Raw genomic sequence first — 19,081 nt, 5'->3', positions numbered from 1 at the left:
CTTGACTCTCACTGGGATTAAACATGACAATAGGTCTGATCTGATTTCATCATCATTTAAAAAAAATCATCTATTATTTTTCACTTTATGTTTCTGTGTGGGAGCAAACTGTTGAAATACTTACTTAAGGTATGCTAGGCTGATCTTCTGTATATTAAGATAATCGAAAATGAATCTTGACGTGAATGGAGGGGGAGAGGGAGTGGGAAGGGGGGGGTTGTGGGTGGGAGGGACGGTATGGAGGGGGAAGCCATTGTAACACATGAGTCGTACTTTGGAAATTTATATTCATTAAATAAAAGATAAAAATAAAAATAAAAAAAAATAAAAAGGTATGGCATAATAAAACCAAAAACTATTATCTTTCCTTTGAAGTATTGTGTTACCCTGGTGATTCCATTAAAATAGAAAAATCACAGTTATTGATAACTGGTTGTCTAGTCAACATGTTATTTTATGAGCGTTGTAAACACCATGAACTGCAATATCAAGTGTATAAACCTGGCATAACTTAATATACTTAAACATGTCGTTTTTCCTAAAGAAATTGTGACTTCCCAACTGTCCAGGATTTTCCCTTACTCAAAATGTACTGGGCTTTCATAGCAAAAAGATCTGAAATTCCTTCTATTACAAAACATCTAAATGTCCTGGGATAAAAGGTGTTCTATCTCAAATGTGTTCTAATTCAACTTTATCTGTGAATTTTGCAATTTGCTGCCATGAACCTTGATAGCATATAAAAGCATGCACTGAGCTTTTTAGTCTGTGCCAGGAAATACCTCAAGCACTTAATACCTATTAACACATTTAAATTTCAAAATGGCCCTGGGAGGTGAACAGTAATATTATCCCCATTTAACAAATACAATATCTAAAGAAAAGACCCTGTAGAAGCTCATAAGGCCAACAAAAGGTAGAGCTGGGATCCAAAGTCAGAAAACTGGCTTTGTCTAAGACTTAATCACTGTGGTGTTCTGTGTAAGCCGTTTGACTATTCCCAGAAGTAACAGTTGGAGCCACAAATGCTTTATCTAATGTATCTGTGATACATTCTCTTTTATCGGAAATATTTGAGAAACAAATCCTTCACTGTATCTCTGTGATTAAAATCCTACCAATCATGGTTCAGAAATTACGACTGGAGAAACAAGTAAAATATGGAGCACATTTTGTACTACTTCTGAATAGGAGAATATAATAGAATACAGTTTTGTCATCTGTAATTGGAGCCAGCTTACTTGGATCTGACATTAAATCTTGCTGAGTATCAGAGACCTACTAGGCCAATCATCATGACTTATGTTCAGTTTTTACAAGAAATGGTTCCCCAATAAATAAAGTATCATAAACAAATGTCAAGGACTTTAAGAATCTACACATTCTGTTGACATACACATAAATCAATATGTGTGGGTCACTATGTGAGCTGAAAGTACAAATTGACATTTATTACCTCTAAATTAGTAAAAGTTGCTATTAGTAACTAAACATAAGGATGGGCAACTATTAAATGGGTGATCTTTATATGAAATTCAAACAAATACAGTTCTAGATATTAGGCTATGGGCCAGATAGTAGCACAACTGTTAGCCTTTGCTCAGACCTTTGAGTAGGTTCTCAGGTTCAAGTACTGCCTTATCTGAGAAGATGCAAGAAAAGCAACAGAAGAGAGTGAAAAATCCGGAAAACCAGTTAGACAGATTAAAAATAAAAACAAACAAACAAAAAACCCCAAAGTTTAGATGTGTAACTGCCCAGAAACAGAATGGGAAACCAGAGAGGTATAATCACAGGTCACAGAGCTTAGGGACAATGAACAAATAATTCTCAGACAGGGCTTCTTTTGAGAATAATAGGTCTTCTAACAATCATATTCCCAATTGGCATAACCCCATTACAATAAAACCCTCTCGCATTTTCCCAACCCCAATACCTCTCGGGGTTGATTGCTCTGGAGTTGCATGCTTCAACAGGTCCAGTGTACAGCTGAGAGATGCCAGTGGTGGGGACATGAAGTATAATGAAAACCTTACAACAGGATCTCACTGTCTTAGAAGAAACCTAAGCTCCGTCATCTTTAAACTAGCAATTTTGATTTCTAACAAGTATTTTTCTTGAATAATAAAGAAAAACCAGATCTGAATATCTAGGACCTTTTCCTCCTGGGTCAAAGAACGGCTGGATAAAATAACTCTCCAATATACCCTTTTGAAGTGGGAATTGTTTTTTCTAGCTATCCCTGTGAGCTGGAGCTGGAACCTTCTGGCTGTGTGCCCTCTTTGGCAGCTTAGAACTTTCCTACCCAAGTCTTAGCCTGCTCTTGGTTGAGGAGTGAGCAAGAGTTTAAACCTATCATGAATTCAGTTTATACCGGAATCTTGGATGCTAGTGCCTCCTTTAGGAATACAAGAGGATAGAACTCATTTATTTCACTTGGTGCCTTTTATTTTCTGAGTTTAAAAAAAATCCCTTACTTTTTATATTACCTCATATTAGCCTCTAAGATAACTTGAACCATTTTCTTTGCCCTTTTATTGAAGTCAATGGGGCATTGCAAATTGTCATTGTACTACTGAGTCAGTAATAGCCAGAGTTTTAAAAAAGCATTATTAAAAGAACTAATCTAAATGCACATCAACTACTTTTCTCATTTGAATAATATAGCCATGTAATTTTTTCAACTGCATTAAAAATGCCCAGTTTAAATTACAAAATACAGTTCCATTTGTGAGTCCCTAAAGTGGGTTTTCTGACAGCAAGGATTTGTTTAATATTGTTTTTATAATGCTTCCAAAATAAGTCACACAAGAAAATGATTAATAAATTCTGAACCAAGGTTTCCATTATGAGTGCTGATTGAATTGTGTTAAAAATTACTAAATTTCAATGACTATCATAATTTTCTATGCAATCAAGCCAGAGTAGAGAGGAGACTTAATCATTTTTGCTCCAATATTCCAACAATTCCAAAATAGAGGAAAGCAATGATAATTTTTAAGTGCAATTAAAATGAGTGACAATATGCTGTGGGTTAAAAATACCTAATCTTCCAAACTACTCTGAAATAAAGCTATTATAATTTATACTTCTCTCTGTTTTGTAGTGATGTATTTAACAAGACTACATATATTCCAACTAAGCACAATTTTGAATGCTAAGATAATAACAAATATTTTTTGTTATAACAAATATTTTTGATAACAATAACAATATTGTAATAACAAATATTTTTGATTTTTCTACTGATATGACTGTGGCTGTGCTTAAAATATAAATCTGGTAACTAAAACTCAGTTGTGAGGTAGGCATTTGTCATAGTTAAGATGCCACCTGGGATGTCTACTATCCATCGCAGAACGCTTGGCACTGAGTCTTAGCTCTGCTCCCAATTTCAACTTTCTGCTAATGTATGTTCTGGGAGGCACCAGATGATGGCTCAAGTATTTGGGTCCATGCCATCCATGTGGGAAGCCCAGACTGAGTTCATGGCTCTTGACTTCAGCATGGCCTAGCCCTTATTATTGTGGGTGTTTAAGGAGTGAACCAACAGATGAGAGGTGGCTGTCTATCTGAATTTCTGTCTTTGCCTTTCAAATATATAAAAAAAAATTCTAAAGATATTATTTATTTGAGATGTAGGGTTATAGACACACACAGAGAGAGAGACAGAGAGAAAGGGCTTCCATCTGCTGGTTCACTCTCCAAATGCCCACAACTGCCGGAGCTGGGCTGATCCAAGGTCAGGAGCCAGGAGCTTCTTCCCATCTCCCACATGAGCACAGGAGACCATGCACTTGACTCACTTACTGCTTTCCCATGCCATAAGCAGAGAGCTGGATTAGAAGAGGAGCGGCTGGGAAGCAAACTGGTGCCCATATGGGACACCAGCACTGCAGGTGGAGCCTTGTCCTACTACACCATGGTGCTAGCCCCAAAATTTAAAAAAAAATAAAATGTATTTTTTAAGAAAAAATTTGTTCCTTTATTTTAAAGGCAGAGATGGAAAGACAAACAGCTAGAGGGACACCTCTCATCTACGGGTTCATTCTTCAAATGCCAGCAAGAGCCCTTGGCTGTAGCCAAAGCCAGGGTAAAAATCAGGTGCCTGGAACTCAATCCAAGTCTCCCAAGTGGGCGACAGGAACTAAATTACTTGAACCATCATCTCTTCATCACAGGGTCTGCATTAGCCAGAAGTCAGGGTCAAAAGAGGGAGCTGAGTATTGAAACTACATACTCCAATATAGAACATGGACTTCTTAACTGCCAAACCAAATACCTGCCCCTCACCTGTATTTTAAAGGATAGAGCATGGAAAACCTGATTTAAAACAAACAAAAAAAAACTATTTGCTTATTCAGTAATGACAAAATGAACCCAACAACTCTGAGAAAGGAAAGAAAAAAAAGAAACAAGTAGCAAAGTAATTGTGGAAGCATTAGAAGCCAGAATGGGGGCCAGCACCACGGCTCACTTGGTTAATCCTCCGCCTGCGGCACCTGCATCCCATATGGGTGCCATTTCTAGTCCCAGTTGCTCCTCTTCTAGTCCAGCTCTCTGCTTCTCTCTGTCTCTCTGTCTCTCTCTCACTGTCTATAACTCTGTCAAAGAAAAAAAAAAAAAAAGCCAGGTCATGAGGAGGAGTCTATCAAAGAGAGAATTCTGGATGAATGGGTTTTGTTATGGAATATGGTAGCAGTAAGAAAATGATGTTTACGGAGTAGAGCAATGATTATGGGGAGATCTTTATAAGGGCATGTTGGTTTAGGGTTCTAGTAAAATGAGCACATGAAAATTTGGAGAGATGAAAGGAAGCATGGTGTATCCAATAAAGGAAGATCAGGGATGAAAAAAGAGAAAGAGGAAAAATAAAAAAGTGGGAGGAGAGGGGCACATATGTCTTCTGCTGGGCTGTGTACAGGGAAAGTTCTCTACCCATCTGGTACTATCATGGAATCTGGGGTTCAAGAAAATACACAGTGAAGTGACTTTACCAGATAGGCTATCTTTTCAACCAATGAAATAATTCACACTACTGTGTGGCAACCACAGCCATCACCCACTCTATTTCTAAGGCAGAAAATGGGAGGGTGGGAGAAGGGAGGAAGGAGGAAGGGCGAAAAGGAGAGAAAGGGGGAAGACATGGGACAAATCAGATTTGCTAACCCTTGTGGTGGTAACACCAGGGCTGAGAAGAAATCACTTCATATACTTGTGTCTGTGCAGATATCCAGGTTTTTCATACACTGAAACTTCTTTGCTTGTGTATTCTACTAATTAATACTCATTTCATCAGCATGAAATGGGTACAACCACTTGATTGGAATTCAGGATCTTTTTTAAATCAGTCTGTTTTCCTTCCTCGTCATCTATTTTTAACTATGTTATTGCATGCAGTCATAAGATACCTGGATACCTGGGGTCGACTGCTCACTGCCTAGGAGCTTGTCACACAGCATCGAAGCACATGCAACATGAAGCTACACAGAACAAAGTGGCCCAGCTTCACCTCAGCCTCCCTTACTCCCAAATCCTCTACTACCAGTAAGAATGTCATTAGTGTCACATTTGTTAGCAGAACAGTCACGTTCACTGCCATCCATTGTGTTGCTTTCTTCTGTAGCTCTCGTGTACTAGAGGGACGCTACCAGCTTGTAGAACCATTTTGAAATTCCCTCTCGAATATTAGAAAATTGAGATCAGTGAACAAGCATGAATATTCACCAAGCAGTCATTGACCCCTTTCCATATTCTTAAGTGTGATGTGATAAAGACCATTCAATTCCTCAGCTCTTTGAGTTTCCATATGTAAATTTAAGACTCATTATATAGTCACTAAAATGAAATTATAGTGAAGCAGAGGCCAGAGTAATTATGCAGAAAATTTAGACCCAAAATGTAGGTGTTTCAGGCAAAAGTGAGAGGTCTTTTATTGTGAGAAAGCACAGCGTGCTTTTTGTGGCAGTACAGTAAGAATGCTCTTGACTTGCCACAGCCACCGGAGTTAGTTTCTCACTGCTGGATTCCTTCAAGAAACCCAGGTGTTTTCCTGAAATATGAACGCCCCTCACAAAAAGAGAGGGACAAGATGAATTTAAATTTCTGTTTCTTTCTTTGAAAAAATTCCCCTTCCACATAGGCAGCATGCAATAGTCAAAAGAGTATCAGTAATGACCTAAGTTTTCTAAAGAAAAAACTGAACATTAGATCCAGCTCTGCCATGTGATCATTCCACCATTGTTCATTTGGCAAACATGGATTTAGCACCTGTTGTGCTGAGCACTGGGGGTGGGAAGATACAAGGGCAATTAAAAATTCCTGCTTTTAGGGAAGGTGGACACACACTTACGTGTTACTCTCTCTGCTAAGTGACCTAGTAGAGATACACACAGTGCCAAGGGCATACAATAAAGCACCGAAAAGACTCTCCCTAAAGAAAAGGGACGACTTTGACTTGAGATTTTAAAAGTGAGTCGTGGCTTCAAAGCTTTCACTTTCACCCTCTAGAATATGATATAACATGTGGGTTTCTACTACAACTGCTACAAGAGGGTTATTTTGTGATACAAAGAGTAAAGACACTCAGACCAAGGTCTGGCACAGAATCACTCTTCTAAAATTCTTTTCTTTTGCTAATCTCGTTTAGGAACATCTTTATGTAGCTCGTGTGTTCTTCATAATCTGTAGCTTTGGTCCCAACTTAAATAGATGTTGGTCAGCCCAACAGGATCTCTACGTTTTCCTGTTATGTCTTTTTGCCTTTGAGTATTTATAATTGCCATGTATATTTACAGTTTTTTTTTTTTTTTCACAGCCAGACTATTAGTTACTACAGGACCAAGTCCAGGCCATGTGTTTCCCAAGTAGCTCCCTAGCTGCACATAGTAGGGACTTAAGAAAATGAAGGGCAGGCATGTAGCTTGTTTCTCAAGAAATTAGATTGAATTCGATCAACCAGGAGACTAAAACCAAAAACCACAACAAATGCACCAAAGCTAAAAACATTTTTTAAAGACTTTATTTGAAAGGAAGAGTGACAGAGAGAGAAGAGACAGAGAAAGAGATAGTTGTCCATCCGCTGGTTCACTCCACAAAGCCAGTAGCCAGGAGCCCCATCCAAGCCCCGCACTGGGATGGCAGGGGCCCAAACACTTGAGCTGTCTTCTGCTTTCCCAGGCAGAATAGCAGGGTAAACCAATGTGGGATGCCGGTTTCATATGTGGCGCTTAGCCCACAACAGTGGCCCCTCTAAAACTATTTTATGACCAGCAAATGGTAACAGATACCCTGAAAAATTAATTCTCTGCTCACTGCCATTTTTGCTAAGATTGGTATCTTTAAAAGTCAGACTGATTAGCACACAGGGTTACAGTCGTGCTCTGAGCTTTTTAATGTCCTGCATTTTTACCTCTAGGGATTTGTGTCTGATTCTTGTCCCCTGATAAATGCCCGTATGACAGAATGGCAGGGCCATTGATATTTCTTTAGCACATGATGGTGATGATATTATTGTTTCCACAATCAGTTTGGTGATGGTTGTTTGAATCTCATCATGTCTGATAGAGAAAAAAAGGAATTAATATTTGAAAACTCCATGTATTGTGTTTGCCATCATTATTGCCATTGTGCCACTTTTATGGCAAATGCTTTGACATTGAAGTGAGTTCCCTTATACAATATTGCCATCGTAATCTCCTCATTTTGTAATTGCTTTTGGAAATGTAGAATGTTTAATTTCTGATATTACTCCTCAATAGAAAAAAAGAACTCATGTATTAGGAAAATTATCCTTTAGCTTTTAGATGGTTATTTAAATGCTGAAAGAGTTCAATACAGCAGTAGGTCTTATTGCCGGTTGCTGTAGCCTGCATGAGTTGTGTGAATTTCTTGGGATGTATGAGCTAGTCGAGTTATGGAGGTAGCGACTCTTATCTTGGGGTTGTGGAATAAATAAATGTATAATAAAATACTCTGAAAGGAGCAGAGTGTCTGGTTACTCCTAAGAGACCCTGTGACTCTGGGATGGGTACAGATTGTTTGCCCAGTATACTTTCCTCTTGAAGCCCTGACAGAGAGCACTATTCACGTGTGGGATTCTCACCAGCTGGCATGATGTCAGTCAATCAGGGAATAGATTTGAGAGGGCAACCAACCAAGGCATTACTGTCTGACAGCTTTGTTTCTCTGTGATAGATTGGCCAGGGGGTGGACAAGGCAGAGATCAGGCATGGTCTAAACATCCAGCTGTAGGATTTTGTTTTTAGCAAGGGGAAAATTCCTTCTGCTTGATCCATAGATTAGAATCTGTACACAAATAGGGTTCATGAACATTCTTACTGACATTGTAACTAGCATTACAATGGCTTCTGAACTGCCTTGCCAAGCTGGATTTTACTTCCAACCACAATCAACCTGTTTCACTTTCCATATCAACAGCAAAGAAATATTCTGAACTCTACACAGAGCCATATAATTCTCGTAGGGATGTCTTATTCGTCTTTTGAATATATCAATACTCAGCTATTCCCCAAGACTAATCTGAGTATCATTTTTACTTACACAAAGCTGAGTTATTCTGTACCCACTTTTCTCTAGACCACAAAATGTGAGTTCTGCAGACATACAAAGATAAGAAGCTGAAGGCAGAAAGTTGAATAAGTAAGATTTTTCTTCTTGCAAGGTTGTAGAGTAAATCCTATAGAAAGAATGTTTCCTTGCGCTTTGCTTTCTGTAAGATAATATATCTGTCAAATTCTAGAGATAACAATAATATGAATCATGTATGTTATATAAATGCATCTTTGCTGCAAATGTTGAAAAAGTAGATGTAACAAATATCAGGAGGAGAAAGAGAGGTGTATAATATGGGGAAGCAAAGAAATGTTCCTGGGGCCAGCATTTAGTATAATGACTAACACATTGCTTTGGAAGCTCGCAAACCATATTGGAGGGCTGACCCAGCTTCCTGATAATGTGTACCCTGGGAAGCAGCAGATGATGGTTGAAATACTTGGGGTCCTATTACCCACATAGAACACCCACATTGCCTCCTCCTGGCTGAGCTCCAGCTGTTGTGGACATTTGAGAAATGAACTAGCAGATAGAAGATTCTCTCTCTCTCTTTCTCTCTGTCTCTCCTTCTCTACCTCTATTGTTCTGCCTAAAGGTAACCTAAACTGTAAAAGAAATTCCTACTAAATAAATAAAAATCAATAAGTTGTTTGTTTAAAATGGGATAGCCTAAGCAATTTGAAAGTTTATATCATGATGAATTTCAATAAATCTAACTCCACACTCATTTGCCTAACTTGAACATTTTTTCAGTATTAAACATTTTAAGGCATCCAGTAAGACAATGGAAGAAATAACCTATGTTTGCCTGCTAGCTGTTATGTAGCAACCTGGGATTTTTAGAAACTATTGCTGCTTCTCAGTCACTATTTTAAGGATTATAAGTGTAATCTCCGATAATCTATTCAATAATTTATATATAGGTAATAATAAAAATGTTTTGCGACTACCTGTGGAGATAAGAAATCTTCACATTCCAGTGAATAACCAAGAAAAAACCCTGCAGCTTTCAGCTGTCAGTTCAGAGCAAGTTTCCGTTGAGGTTCTCAGGCTCTCAGACTCCGATCTCCTCTGTCTGTCCATTTCTATAGCAGCTTTGTTGTGTTTTATGATGATAGTCTCACCCCCTTGAGACGAGCCATAGGAAAGGTACAATAGAAGCATTATTTGTATTGTTTGGTTTTGTATGAAACACACATTGGGAAACCACTACTTCATGGAATAGCATTTGCAGGAGGTCTCCAGGGGGCACCTCTTACCAATCTCACTGGCTCAACACAAGGCTGAATGACAATAAAGAATGGGACAAATTAAAAAGAAAGCTACTTTAATTGAACCTGTATTTGTGGAAATGTGATATAGACCTAGAAAACACCTTTCTTAGTTCCAAGGATGAGAAAGAGGGCTTCTCTGGGGACCTTCTGCAATGACTGCCAAACCATTGTTGGCTAAAACAAATGTCCCCCATTAGCTAAAGATGTACTCCAAAATTCCCTCTTTAAGAAAACACTAATTCTTCCATTGACCAATAAAATGAAGGAAAACAAAATAATAAAATTGTATAGGAAAACCAGCAAGAAGATGACAAATTTTTCACAAAGGTGTTTTGTGGGACATGTGGACCCTGTCACAAATCCTCAAGTCTGTCATTAGAACATAAAGGGAATCACAGAAAATAACATAAGCAAATGGGCATAGTTATGCTCCAATAAAATTCCATTTGCAAACATTGGAATGGTTTTGGCTCAGGGAGCTATAGTTTGCTGACTACTGATCTAAACTATTTTGCAGAGCAGGTTCTCATTGTAAAGTAAAAAAGTCCAACATGATAAAACAATTGTCAAATGGGTCTAAAAATCCAGATCTTTTAACACTGACTTCTCTCGCCCGACAGTGCGGCTGTCACGACGCTCTCGTGCCAGAGCTAGCTTGCACACTGGAAAGTTAATATGGAACACCCATGGGGGCTGGCGCTTCAGAGTCCCGATTCCTCCAAAACCACACAAGGAAAACATCTTCTCCCCAGCTTCTCACAAAATGCCTTGCAGTTGAGGTGCGGTACAAAGAATATTGAGTTTGGAATAGAAAATTCTGAATGTGCACCATCGTGGTCTCATTCACAAGCTACATGTACTCAAGCTGAGTCAGGCTGTTCGCAGCTTTCATTTTCCTTATCTTTGAGAGTCAATATTTAACTCAGTGGAAGTCTTGTCAGGCTCAAATGAGAAAATCTACCTAAATATCCTTTATTAATTACAAAGGACTAAACAAATACGAGCAATGTCATTATATCAATAAAATATATGGAAGAAATGAATGGTTGTCTTCAGGTAAACTGTGATCAATGGATTGTGTGATAGGTTGTGAAGGGCAAACACATGTTCCATGCATGCATAAGCCATTGATTTCAGTCTACTCCAGGGTCTCCAGATTATAGCTCCTAACTTGGGTAAGAATACTCTAAATATACTATAAAAAGTATAACAAATTGAATATATATCAAATCATGGGGGTGTCAGAACAGAATTCCAATAATTTTAAGAATCTGCTAAACTGACATACTATGTTGGGTTAAAGAATAAGTAGATTTTCATATTTGAAAACATATCTGTCACCAAACCACTCAACTTAGGATACAATACAAACTTATCCTGAATCCACACATCATTCATTGAACCAGAGTTTGTAGGAAATTTCCTAGGGATGAGCTGATAGAAATTTCCTAATGCTTCTAGTTCTTGACAGATTCTTAACCACTGTCTTCTGTAAAGGTAAGTGATACTCAGGGCAGGCTCCCTTGCCCTTTGAAAGTATTCCATGAAGACATCAATAAGTTGTGAAAAAAGAATGTCATTGCTGAATAATCTGTTTTTGTTGTCTTCTGTGATAATCGCAGTAACCTGATTTAATAAGCATTCTAGAGTCTGTTGATTTGTTTGCTGTAATCCAACAGCCTTCTTAGAGCTGCCCCACTTCTGCTGCAAGAAACACTTAGGATTCATCATAATTAAAAGTGAGGGGCCCATGTGGCATAGTAAGTAAAGCCTCTCTGTTCCCAGCATCCTATATGGGTGATAGTTCATGTCCCTGCTGCTCCACTTCTGGTCCAGCTCCATACTTACAGCCTGGAAAAAGCCATGGGAAATGCCCCAAGTGTTTGGACCCCTGCCATCCATGTGGGTGATCTGAATGATACTCCTGGTTCCTGGTTTCATGGCTTATGCCTGGTCCAGTGCTAACCATTGTGGCCATCTTGGGAGTGAACCAGAGATGGATGATCTCTCTCTTATTCCTTCTAACTCTGACTTTCAAGATCAATAAAGAAATCTTTAAAAATAAGATAAAATAAAAACAAACGTTTTATTTGAAGAAATACTCTTTCTGCCTATGGCTTTCAAAAGTGTTTATGTGCATCAAAATATTATTTGGACTAAACATTATAGAGCATTGCATTTCTGAGAGCCAGCCATCTACCAGCCTGGACCCAATCAATATCATGCCCTCTGTATGTAAAATTCTGTCAAGGATGAAGAGCCAGATGGGAAAAGGGAACAAATGGGAGACAAACGAAAAATGTGCAGAAGACATTGTTGTGTCACAGAAACACAGTGAGTATTGTCAGAGAGAACGCAAATTCATGAAGACCCATGTAACACATTATCTAGTCAAAGGAATATGAGACCAGCAGTGCAAAGCCCCAGGCCGTTCCAATATGCTACTCATGTTCCAGATGTCTTTGTGAGTGTCCACTTACTCACCCGTCCTTCCAGAGGGCTTGCACTGCATGTCAGTCTTGCATTTGTACTGTGCTATGGGTATATAATTCTAGCCATATCTGTAGGACAGATTACAGAAAGTTAAATGGGAAGGCCTCCCTTTGCATATCACTATGTGATGCAAACAAACACTGAGGCTTGTTAACTAGGGTTCTCCCTTACAATGCAGTCTCTGTCTTTTATTTTTTTTTACTTTTATTTAATGAATATAAATTTCCAAAGTACAGCTTATGGATTACAATGCCCCCCCCATAACTTCCCTCCCTCCCGCAACCCTCCCATCTCCCGCTCCCTCTCCCCTTCCATTCACATCAAGATTCATTTTCGATTCTCTTTATATACAGAAGATCAGTTTAGCATACATTAAGTAAAGATTTCAACAGTTTGCTCCCACACAGAAACATAAAGTGAAAAATACTGTTTGAGTACTAGTTATAGCATTAAATCTCAATGTACAGCACACTAAAGACAAAGATCCTACATGAGGAGTAAGTGCACAGTGACTCCTGTTGTTGACTTAACAAATTGACACTCTTGTTTATGGCATCGGTAATCACCCTAGGCTCTTGTCATGAGCTGCCAAGGCTATGGAAGCCCCCTGAGTTCACTGACTCTAATCATATTTAGACAAGGCCATGGTCAAAGTGGAAGTTCTCTCCTCCCTTCAGAGAAAGGTACCTCCTTCTTTGATGACCCATTATTTCCACTGGGATCTCACTCGTGGAGATCTTTCATTTTTTTTTTCCCCAGAGTGTCTTGGCTTTCCATGCCTGAAATAGTCTCATGGGCTTTTCAGCTGGATCTGCATGCCTTAAGGGCTGATTCTGAGGCCAGAGTGCTGTTTAGGACATCTGCCATTCTATGGGTCTGCTGTGTATCTCACTTCCCATGTTGGATCATTCTCTCCCTTTTTTATTCTATCAGCTAGTATTTGCAGACACTATTCTTGTTTATGTGATCCCTTTGGTTCTTAGTCCTATCATTATGATCAATTGTGAACAGAAATTGATCACTTGGACTAGTGGTATATAATTCTAGCCATATCTGTAGGGCAGATTACAGAAAGTTAAATGGGAAGGCCTCCCTTTGCATATCACTATGTGATGCAAACAAACACTGAGGCTTGCTAACCAGGGTTCTGCCTTACAATGCAGTCTCTGTCTTAACATAGGCCTTAGGCTATATCATGACTCCACAATGAAGATATGAACATTCAGAGTTATCAGAGGGGTGTTTTTCCTAGGCCTTCAGTCATTCCAGATAAGAAACAACTCTTTCTTGCTGCCTAGAACTATGTCCCCATGTCTCCCATGTCTCATGGAATATTCTAGGAAAAATGTTGTGTGCTTTGTATGATTGTGTTTTGGGTACAGCACACAAAATACACTCATGGTATACAGAAATCATAAGCTTTTCTCCATGGAAGATATATTTTTTAATTTAAAATCCAAATTTTTATGGCTCATAAATATATAATCCAGGCCTACTGACCTTTATATCAATGAAAAAATGTAGAGTATACACGATATGCTACTTATCATGTTTTCCTTTTTTTTTTTAAATTTTTTTTTTTAATTTTTTGACAGGCAGAGTGGACAGTGAGAGAGAGAGACAGAGAGAAAGGTCTTCCTTTTGCCGTTGGTTCACCCTCCAATGGCCGCCGCAGCTGGCGCGCTGCGGCCGGCGCACCACACTGATCCGATGACAGGAGCCAGGTACTTATCCTGGTCTCCCTTGGGGTGCAGGGCCCAAGGACTTGGGCCATCCTCCACTGCACTCCCTGGCCACAGCAGAGAGCTGGCCTGGAAGAAGGGCAACCGGGACAGAATCCGGCGCCCCGACCGGGACTAGAACCCAGTGTGCCGGCGCTGCAAGGCGGAGGATTAGCCTAGTGAGCTGCGGTGCCGGCAGTTATCATGTTTTCTAAATACTCCAAAACTAGATTAAAATCACCATTATACAATGCTTAATGTACTAGGGCAGTAGTTTTCAACTCTGGAAGTACAATAAAATTACAATTTAATTTTAAAAATGAACAAGGTCCTGCCCCTTAACATTTATCTCAGGATCTTTGAGGGCAGTAATTGTGCTCAGGAGAGTGGCATTTCTGTCTACAATGCAAATGGTGAGTGTGGAGTTTTAGTGTTGCCACTCTACTGCCTTGGCACTGTTCTACAAATGATGCACGAAAATCATTCACAGATATCACACTTCTCCTCTTAGAGTATCCCTCCCTTCTAAGCATATACTTCAATTGGGAAATACATTGGATTTTATTTTGTGAGTGACTTCAATTATCAGGAGCATGAAAAGACAAGATCCCTAGCAACTCTCGCTTTTGGAAGGATGAAGTTGCCTGAGAAAAAGGCAGCTACGGAAGCTGCTCCACGTAGCCTCTGAGACCTCTGGAGATTTCCTCATTTCTCACTGACTCATGTTTCAGTATCTGTAAAAAAAAAAAAAAAGGGAGGGAGGCAACGTTTGCCTCTGACCACCGAGAAGAATGAGCTGAGTGAAAATGTAATTAAATCTGTGGGTTCCTAGGAGTCCTTTCTGCAAGAAAAGTATGATGCAAAATTAAGATATCATGATAGTTACCATGGTTGTCACTAGTCCTGTTACTTCACTGTCGTATTACAATATCCCTGTCACCTGTTAACGATCTTCATGGGCCCACAAGTGACAGGTGTAAAATGATTTTTTTTAATGTCATACTTGCTTCGTGTTGTAAAGTCTATGAGAAACTCGGAGGAGGACAAAAGTACAGTATTCCTGTGAGCCAGCTTTCTCTAAGCCCAGATCTACTGCACACACTCATTATCTTAGTTCCTCCATCCCTTCAATTGCCAAGCCTTTTCATCCAACTCTAATGCAAAGCTTTGCTGGTCTCAATAGTGCTATAAAACACAGGGGAAGCCTTCGTTAGAGCATTAAACTGTGGTGCCCTTCCTTGAATCCATCCTTCCTGAATATCAGACTGTTTCTGCAGGAGAGACTACTTGGGACCCCTCTCTTGCAGTGTCATAAACAGCGACCAGCATCGTTCGAAGATTCTGTATCTGGAGCCTAAGATTATCCACCCTCCTATTTACAATTAGAGAAACTTAGAGTCTATAGTCCTTCCACTTCAAAAATTGCTGTGATTATAGAATTATGATTAAAGATTCCCAACAGGATAATAATAAAAGCTGGATTATATGACTGTGGGGAGCAACTCCGATTAGACTAAGTTACTCGAATTAAGACTTATTCTATGCATCTGCTCTCCCACAATATGGCGCTGGGAGAGGAGTAAACAGCTTCTACACAGCTGTCTCTCGCCAACTTGAGTGATGACCTGCAGGAGCTGATCCTGCTCCTGACTGGAGGAGAGCAGCGTACTCAGCATGTGGGTAGCAGAGTTGGGATTGGTGGAAGAGGACTATAAAGGAGGAGAGAGACAACATGCACTGGGAACATCTAAGGGGAACACCTGAGGAACATCTGAGCAGCCCCCGAGAGAGCCGGCCGGCGGTGTGCCGCTCCCCCACGGAAGTGGGGAAAGTGGCAGGGGGAACCGCCCTTCCACGGAGGTGGAAGTGTCGGTAGCCAACCTGGGAAGAACCAGCAGCAAACCCGGGAAGGGCCAAGCAGACAAAAGAACAGCACAGGGTCCTGTGTCGTTCCTCCGCGAAGAGGGGGAGCGACATATGACCTTCAAATTCAAATTGAAGAACAAATAAATATTCTTGATTAAAATAGCAAGAAAACTTTGAGTAATTTAATGATGAGTATGGTAGGAACTTCGCCCTTCCAAATATTAAGACTCATGATAAAGTTACAATAATTAAGGCAGTATCACTCTGACCCAAAATATAATCACGCAATGGATTGGAATGGAAATTACAACAGGCAATTTATGTTTATAAGTGAATTCGTGAGGATTTATGAAAATAAAAAAAAATCTTGTGAGTGAAATGCTTATCCATTTCTAATTGTCATTCACAATATGCGGAAAATATTTTTGCATTTTTACATCAAATTAGTGATTGCCCATATTCTTTCCTTCCTTATTATTTTTTTAAAGATTTATTTTATTTATTTGAAAGAGTTACAGAGAGAGGTAGAGACAGAGAGAGAGATCTTCCTTCTGTTGGTTCACTCCCCAGATGGCTGCAACAGCCGGAGCTGTGCCGATCTGAAGCCAGGAGCCAGAAGCTTCTTCTGGGTCTCCCACATGGGTACAGGGGCCCAAGGCCTTTGTCCATCCTCTACTGCTTTCCCAGGCCATAGCAGAGAGCTGGATCAGAAAAAGAGCAGCTGGGACTAGAACCGGCGTCCCTATGGGATGCTGGCACTTCAGGCCAGGGCTTTAACCTGCTGTGCCACAGCGCCGGCCCTCCTTCCTTATTATTTTTTAAGAGTTTTTAATTGATTGAAAGCTTTTGGTTTCAATCTTTTGGTTTCCAAGTGAATTATGGCTTTCTTCTTTTATTTAAGTACACTTACTAGTACTAGCAATACTTTCAGTATTTTTTTTTCAAATTCATTTTGTTTTACTTTTTAAAATTTTAATCAGTTTTTAATAGATTCAATGTGATTTGTAGATACAAGTTTAAGGTACATAATGATATTCCCTTCCCCCCTCCTCTCTCTCCCTCACTGATTAGAACTTCCAGATGAGGGGCCAGTGCTGTGGCCCAGCGGGTTAAAACTCAGGCCTGCAGCACTGGCAACCTATATGGGCGCCAACTGCTCCACTTCCAGCTCTCTGCTGTGGCCTGGGAAAGCAGTGGAAGATGGCCCAAATCTTTGGACCCTGTACCCATTGGGAAACCCAGAAAAGGTTCCTGGCTCCTGGCTTCAGATCAGCTCAGCCTCGGACATTGCAGTCATTTGGGGAGTGAATCAGTAGATGGAAGACCTCTCTTTCTGTCTCTACTTCTCTCTGTAACTCTAGCTTTCAAATAAATAAAATAAATCTTAAAAAAAAAAAAAAACAACTTCCAGATGAGTGATAGAACACATCCTTCTCACATTCCTACTAAGCAGACATTGGCCATTGGTTTTAAATTTAATCTTAGGAGAATTCCCTCTCTAGAATATTGAAAATCTTTTTTGATTCATGAAAATATATTGCACTTACAAATGGCTTTTCAGTGTCTACTTTCTGATTATCATATAATATGATATAATGAATCATGATTATAGCTCACATCCTTAAAATTGTAGACTATACTTTGGCACAGTTTTTTATTTGAAATCAGCACTTGACAATACCGTGTTTAACATTTTTGTATCTATATTCTTCAGTGAAATTGGTTTATGGGCTTTTTTACTATTCATGTCAGGTGCTGCAAAGTATTAAGACTTTATTTTTTAAACAGTAATTATGGCTATTAGTTAGCTGAACAGGCACCCAAACAGTTTGAACTTCAATATCTAAAATCATGTGAGCCATCAAAGTTAAGAGTTCAGCTGCAGACCTATTGAATGCAATGAATAAATGTCTACTTCAGTCTTCTTTACACAGGTTAAAACAACTTTAAGGGCCTGGCACTGTGGTTTACTTGGTTAATCCTCTGCCTGCAGCATCGGCATCCCATGTGGGTGCCGGGTTCTAGTCCCGGTTGCTCCTCTTCCAGTCTAGCTCTCTGCTGTGGCCGGCGAGGGGTTGAGGGGGAGGGAAGTGCAGGATGGCCCAAGTGCTTGGGCCCCTACACCCGCATGGGAGACCAGGAAGAAACATCTGGCTCCTGGCTTCAGATCAGTACAGCGCCGGCCGTGGCAGCCATTTTGGGGGGTGAACCAACGGAAGGAACACCTTTCTCTCTGTCTCTCTCTCATTGTCTATAACTCTACCTGTCAAATAAAATAAATAAATAAATAAAATAAATAAAACAACTTTAAGAAGCATAGGTGAGGCCGGCACCGCCGCTCACTAGGCTAATCCTCTGCCTTGCAGCGCCAGCACACCGGGTTCCAGTCTCGGTCGGGGCACCAGATTCTGTCCCGGTTGCCCCTCTTCCAGGCCAGCTCTCTGCTGTGGCCCGGGAGTGCAATGGAGGATGCCCAAGTGCTTGGGCCCTGCACCCGCATGGGAGACCAGGAGAAGCACCTGGCACCTGGCTTCGGATCAGCGCGGTGCACCAGCCACAGCGCACTGGCCACAGCGGCACTGGGAGGTGAACCAACGGTAAAGTATAGACCTTTCTCTCTGTCTCTTTCTCTCTCACTGTCCACTCTACCTGTCAAAAAAAAAAAAAAAAGAAGAAGAAGAAGAAGCATAGCTGTATCAGTATTTTATCAAACCAGCTCATGTATTTGGAAATTAAACATTTAAACTCTTCAGACCACCGCCTATATGCATATCACATACATGAAAGAAAAACCAGATTGATTTTCTTTTTAATAAATTAAGTTACTGATAGAATGTTTGGGCTTCATGGAAGAAAACAAACTATAACCAGAACAAATTTTGATAAAACCTGCAAATGTACAAGAAGGAAACTTTTCTATAACAGGAATTAACAGTCATTTAGCCATGTGGCCCGCCGCGAGTAGGATGAAGATCATGAGACACGGAGTTAAAATATCTAGCCCAGAATTAAAACTGTAAACTAGTTGTAAAACATAAAAGCAACACACAAAAATCAATTACATTTCTGTTTGCTAACAAAGACAAATCCTAAAAATAAAATTAAGAAACAATCTAATTTGCAATAGATCTAAAAGAATAAACTTAACCAAGG

This window comes from Oryctolagus cuniculus, chromosome 2 (genome assembly GCF_964237555.1).
Source record: "Oryctolagus cuniculus chromosome 2, mOryCun1.1, whole genome shotgun sequence".
Taxonomy (NCBI): Eukaryota; Metazoa; Chordata; class Mammalia; order Lagomorpha; family Leporidae; genus Oryctolagus; species Oryctolagus cuniculus.
This window is presented reverse-complemented; position numbering follows the sequence as displayed.